The sequence below is a fragment of the Zingiber officinale genome, chromosome 2A (assembly GCF_018446385.1).
Source record: "Zingiber officinale cultivar Zhangliang chromosome 2A, Zo_v1.1, whole genome shotgun sequence".
Lineage (NCBI taxonomy): Eukaryota > Viridiplantae > Streptophyta > Magnoliopsida > Zingiberales > Zingiberaceae > Zingiber > Zingiber officinale.
Window position 1 is genome coordinate 110,655,613 of NC_055988.1, and position 6,664 is coordinate 110,662,276.

Here is a 6,664-nt window from a genome sequence, read left to right on the forward strand (position 1 = left end):
GGAGATTTAGTCGTGGAAACGTGCTAGGTAAATTGATAATTTCTTCAGTACGTAACTGTTTGATATCCTGACACATGTTTGATCCACCTTTAATATGCATGCAATGAATGTTAATGCTTTAAAATACTATGACACATGTTTGATCCATTCTTATTAATGCATGCAATGGATTAGTTCGGATAAGTGTTGCTTCTGTTAGATATGTTAATACTTTAAAATATGTTTTGTTAGTGCTTGGGTTGAATAGTGCACGACCAACAAAATGATGGAGATAGGAATTTGATTAATTGTTAATTTATATGTTCTGGATCGTTGTCTTTTATCTGGAGGTATAGGAAGATATAGGGAAACCACATAGGAGGCTTAAACAAGGATAATACTGTTGGAACCCTAAAGAGTTTTGATATGATCAAATAAGTTAAGTTAGGTCTTATTTTGTCTAATCCTTATGTCTAAGTGTGCAGGAACTTAGGAACATAGGAAGTCGAGCGAAAGATGCGGCTAACGAGAAGGATGGCACAGACAGAGAGCCGACGGACTCGGTGCGTCCGAGAGACGAGGTGACAGCGGAAGAGTACACCGGTGGACGAGAAGAATGTACGCAACGTTCGAGGGATGAGAAATCGGGAAGGAAGGCTGCTCGAGAAGAAGGCTGGAACTTGGGTTCAGGTGAGCCCTATTTTGGATGGTCGAAATCACTCAAGCTAGCGGAACCGGAACAGAAGACCCGGACCAAGACGAGTTGAATCGGAGCAATGGAACCGGGCCACAAAAAGTCAACTGGGTTGACTTAAGTGGACCGGGCGCTCGGATCCATTCCGGGTGCCTGGAACCATTCCGGGCGCCCGGAAGTAGATTTTGACCAGATCAAGGTTTGACTCGATCTGAACATTGAGGGATAAAGTTTTATCCCCCCTAGGGCGCCCAGAACCCTTCGGGGCGCCCCGAACAGTGCTATAAATATAGCACTGATTTGCATAGTTTATTAACTTCACTTGTAATCAATTTCTCTGCGCTTTACTTTTCTGTTTGTGCTGTCAACATTGTAAAGAGATTACTCCGCCTGAAGGAGATCATTAGATAGTGCGTCGTATTCGTCTTGGATTAGCAATCTTCTGATTGTAAACCAAGTAAATCCCTTGTGTCTGTTTTCTTTTAATTAGTCTCTATTTTTTTATTACAAGTGTTTGTTATTTAGTTGAAAATCCGAGAAAGATTATATTTATTTTTTCAAGGCAATTCACCCCTCTCCTCTTACCGGCCTCCAAAGGGACCAACAAATGGTATTAGAGTAAGGCACTTCAGGAGGACTAATCACCGATCAAAGCAACGAGATGGTCGGACCAAGCATTGTTCCACCAAAATTCGAGGGGGACTTCATACACTGGAAGCGTCGTATGGAAGTATTCTTGAAAACTGATTTCGAAATTCGATTAATTATAAAGTATGGCTTTGTAGCTCCGATGAATCAGAACGGAGAAGAAAAAGAAGAGAGTCAGTGGACAAAGGAGCAGAATGATTCCGTAGCGAACAACCGTGCGGAATATCACCTGCTGAGCGTGTTGCTGCCTCAAGAAGTCAACCACATCGGAAGCTACTCGTCGGCCAAAGAACTCTGGGAGAAGTTCCTGGAGCTCCACGAAGGAACATCCGAAGCCAAGCTAGCAAGAAGAGACATCCTCTGGAACAGACTGACGAACATCCGTCTGGAAAAAGGTGAGAAGATAGCCGATCTACACGCGAAGGTAAAGGAATTAATTACTGGTCTCGAGAACCTCGGTGAAACAGTAACAAACCGGGACACTATACGCTACGCACTTAATGCATTTCCTAGAACTCCAGAATGGACATCAATCGTCGATGTCTATTATATTTCTAAAGATCTAGAGGTAAGTACTTTAGAAGAATTATTCTCTACTCTTGAATTACATGAAACCAGGTGTGCAGAGACAACAAAGGAATTAAGCCAGATGATCGCACTAAACACAACCAAGAAGGATGAACCTGAGTCAAACTCAGAAGAGGACCAGGAAGCATATATGGTAAGAAATTTTAAAATATTTTTTAGATCTAATAAATTTAAAGAAATACAGAATAAAAAGAATCCAAGAAATAGAAGAAGGATGCATTGCTACCAGTGTCAAAAGGAAGGACACTTAAAAGAAGACTGCCCAGAACTAAAGAAGGACAAAGTCAAGATACCCAAGAAGCACAAGAATCTAAAAGCAACTTGGGACGATAGTTCATCATCTGAGTCCGAGATTCAAGAATATGTCGGGATAGCACTGATGGCAAGCTATGAAGGGCAAAGTACATCAGAACCCAACATCGATGAAGGGGGAGGGACGTCAGATGAATGTAGCGAAGCAGGGGGAGAGTCAGGCTTCAAGTCTGATATGGTAAGTGAGGTATGTCTCTTACCTCCTGATCAGTTTTATTTCGGTATTAAGGCTATGACTAAGTCTATGTACAAATTAAAAGGTAAAAATACTGAATTAAAAAATGAAAACTTAGTAATAAAAAGAACTTTAGCAAAATCATGTCTATTAGAGGATTTTGATAAGATTAAACTTGAAAATGAAAAATTAAAAGAAGAAATAGAAAGATTGAAAAACTCTACTTGTTCAAATATTTCTGGTTTTAAAAATTATAGAGGACTAAATTGGTACTATAGGTTTTACCAAAGTCAAATCAGAAAAATAGCAAAAGGCTATGTACCTAGAAAATACTTGATTAACCCTGTAGGAAGGAACCTCTATTGGGTTGCAAAAACTTGCTTAATTTAAAAATCAAAATTAGATTTAGCATTTTCAGCAAGAGAATTAAACATGTAATTTCTTTATGCGGCTTTGTCTAGAAAGTGGTTGTTGCTCCAATAACCAAGAAGGCCTAGTGCCTCGCCACTGCCTGGAAGTCAAGTATCGAAATGAAAAGTTTAATTGACTGACTGAAAAAGTATTAATTTAAATCACTTGATGCTTTAAAAGAGTTATTTAATTTGTTCTAGAAAACATATTCAAAATATTTTTTTTACATATGAAAATTTCTTCTCAATTCTGAATTATTTTTGAAACTTAATTTTTTAATTTGAAACGTTAAAATTATGTTTGTCAAACACTTCGAAATTTCTTTTAAGTTAAAAATTTTTTCTGTTGCAATTTACCTTAATATTTTTTTCTTATGAAATTTTTTTCACACTTATAGTTTTTTTAAGTTAGAATTTACCTTAAACTTGTTAAAAGGAACCTCATTTTTATGTGATCAAAGGGGGAGAAGAATGTTAAGTCTAGGTGGAGGTATACATTCTTTAAATTGAAAAATCTTTTGGACTTATTTGCAAATTAATTATTTTTATTACATATGTTTACCCTAACTTAACATGGGTTGCTCACATCAAAAAGGGGAAGATTGTTGGAACCCCAAAGAGTTTTGATGTGATCAAGCAAGTTAAGTTAGGTCTTGTTTTGTCTAACCCTTATGTCTAAGTGTGCAGAAGCTTAGGAATACAGGAAGTCGAGCGAAAGACGGGGCTAACGAGAAAGACAGCACGGGAAGAGAGCCAACGGGCTCGGTACGTCCGAGGAACGAGGTGATCGCGGAAGAGTACACCGATGGACGAGAAGAACGTACGCGACGTTCGAGGGATGAGAAATTGGGAAGGAAGGCTGCTCGAGGAGAAGGTTGGAACTTGGGTTCGGGTGAGCCATATTCCGGATGGCCGAGATCACCCAAGCTAGCAGAGCCGAAACAGAAGACCCGGACCGAGACGAGCTGAACCGGAGCAGTGGAACCGGACAACAAAAAGTCAACTAGGTTGACTTAAGTGGACCGGGCACCCGGATCCATTCCGAGCGCCTAGACCGTCCGGGCGCTCGGAACCATTCTGGGTGCCCGGAAGTGGATTTTGACCAGATCGAGGTTTGACTCAATCTGAACGTTGGGAGATAAAATTTTATCCCCTCAGGGTGCCCGAAACCCTTCGGGACGCCCCGAACAGTGCTATAAATATAGCACTGATTTGCACAGTTTATTAACTTCACTTGTAATCAGTTTCTCTGCGCTTTACTTTTCTGTCTGTGCTGTCAACGTTGTAAAGAGGCTACTCCGCCCGAAGGAGAACATCAGATAGTGCACCGTATTCATCTTGGATTAGCAATCTTCTGATTGCAAACTAAGTAAATCCCCTGTGTCTGTTTTCTTTTAATTAGTCTCTGTTTTTTATTACAAGTATTTGTTATTTAGTTGAAAATTCAAGAAAAATTAAATTTATTTTTTTAGGACAATTTACCTCTCCCATCTTATCGCTCTCCCATCTTATCGGCCTCCAAAAGAACCAACAAATACTTTCTTAAGAATATCATCAATTTAATGCAAGTTTCGTTATAGTTGCTACTACAGTTTTTCCATGTTTTCTTTTATCTTTTGTAAGATATGTTTTTAATAAAAATTTCCAGGTACGGTCAGGATAATAACCCAATGTATACCACTAGCAGCTTAATTGTAAAACTTCTACGGACAACCTTGTGGTAATAATCATGTGTGCTATGGAATTTTATGGAAAATGTTGCATGCATGTAGGAATGAGAGGTGAAGACGTTGCATGCATGTAGGTATGAGGTAGATTTAATTAACAATAACACATTGATTTTAGGTCTCGATTTCCCTTCTCTTTTGGTTGTAACATTTAACATGTATATAATGCTATCCATGTCATAGTTTAAGGTATTAGGAGAATAGCCACCATGTTCATTTAAATTCGTATGTTGTGGTTTTATATTAAATGGGTATTTGATTTCATTTTTGGTTGTGCCCACTGACATATGTGTAGAATTATCCATATCATACTTTAAAATATTAAGGGAATAACTATCATGTTCACTTATTTTTTGAGGTTTATGATTATGTAATGTTTAAGTTACTATGCATGCTCATGCTATGTTGATGCATAAGTCTATGCTTAAGCTTATGTTATGAATTTGTATACTTATGTTAAGATTTACGATCATGCTCATGTTTAAGTAGTAATCAAATTTATGTTAAGTACATGATTAAACTTATGTCCATGTTTATGTAATTATGCGGTTGAATGTGACTGGTGTCCTTAGCCCGGGAGCTCGCCAATCTTACGTGGTATAGTATGACTGGTGTCCTTAGTCCGAGAGCTCACCAAATCTACGTAACCGAGTGTGACCGGTGTCCTTAGCCTGGGAACTCATCAATCTTATGTGGTAGAGTGTGACCGGTGTCCATAGCCCGGGAGCTCACCAAATCTACGTGGTCGAGTATGACCAGTGTCCTTAGCCCGGAGCTCGCCAACCTTACATGGTAGAGTGTGATCGGTGTCCTTAGCCCGGGAGCTCACCAAATCTACGTGGTCGAGTGTGATCGGTGTCCTTAGCTCGAGTGCTCACCAAATCTACGTGACCGAGTATGACCGATGTCCTTAGCCCGGGAGCTCACCAATCTTACATGGTAGAGTGTGACCGGTGTCCTTAGCCCGGGAGCTCACCAAACTATGTAGTTGAGTGTGATCGGTGCCCTTAACCCAGGAGCTCACTAACTCTATGTGATTATGATCTTTTCCATGTTTAGCTTATTTACATGTTTATGCTTCTGTTCATCCATAGTATGTACGTTTATGCCAGCTAGTATGCTTATGCCTATATTTATATACATGCTCATGATTATATCTATTTCATGCTTAGTTTAATTACATGCTTATGTTTATGCTTCTGTTCATCCATAGTATGTACGTTTATGCCAGCTAGTATACTTATGTCTATGTTTATATACATGGTCATGATTATATCTATTTCATGCTTAGTTTAATTACATGCTTATGTTTATACTTCCGTTCATCCATAGTATGTACGTTTATGCTAGCTAGTATGCTTATGCCTATGTTTATATACATGCTCCTGGTTGTATCTATTTTATACTTAGCTTACGTACATGCTTAGGCTTATGCTTATGCTTGTATGCTTATGTAGACGTCTATACTCATGCCCATGATGTACTAGTAGGTAAGACCTAAGTTACCTTTGATGTGACTTCCCTTAGTACACTAGATTATAGACGTTAACTAATGCATAACATTGTTTTCAACATGCTAAGTCTCTCGACTCACAATTTATATATTTTTTTTCAGACAATGAGATGAATGAGATAGGAGACATTGACTAGTGAGCCAGCTCAAAATAAGGGCAGTACAATCTGAAGACCTTCTAGATTAATTCCGTATATAGTTATGTTTTCTTTCGAATCGTTTATGTAATTTTATTTGAAGTAAGGAACCATTATAGAATTATAAGTAAGTGACGTCCGCAGGTTATGTATTATATATGTGTAAAAAAAACTAGGGTCGTTACAGAAATACATTTAAAAATGTGTGTTCTTTGATAAATATCAAAGTAACATGTATTTTTTAATAAATTTAAAAATCTATATACATCCTTTGATAAATTGTTGTTGTTAGTTTGTGTGAATTAAGTAGCGCCAAAGTTACATACATGACAAAAATAATAAATAATGTTAATAATGTAATGAGTGTTGAAGTCTCTAAAGACTTTAGATAATATTTTTCTCGGTCACTTAGTGGTTGAAATATAAATATTAAATATGTGCATTATTTTCGAAAGAGAACACACCTAATGCTAATATAGAA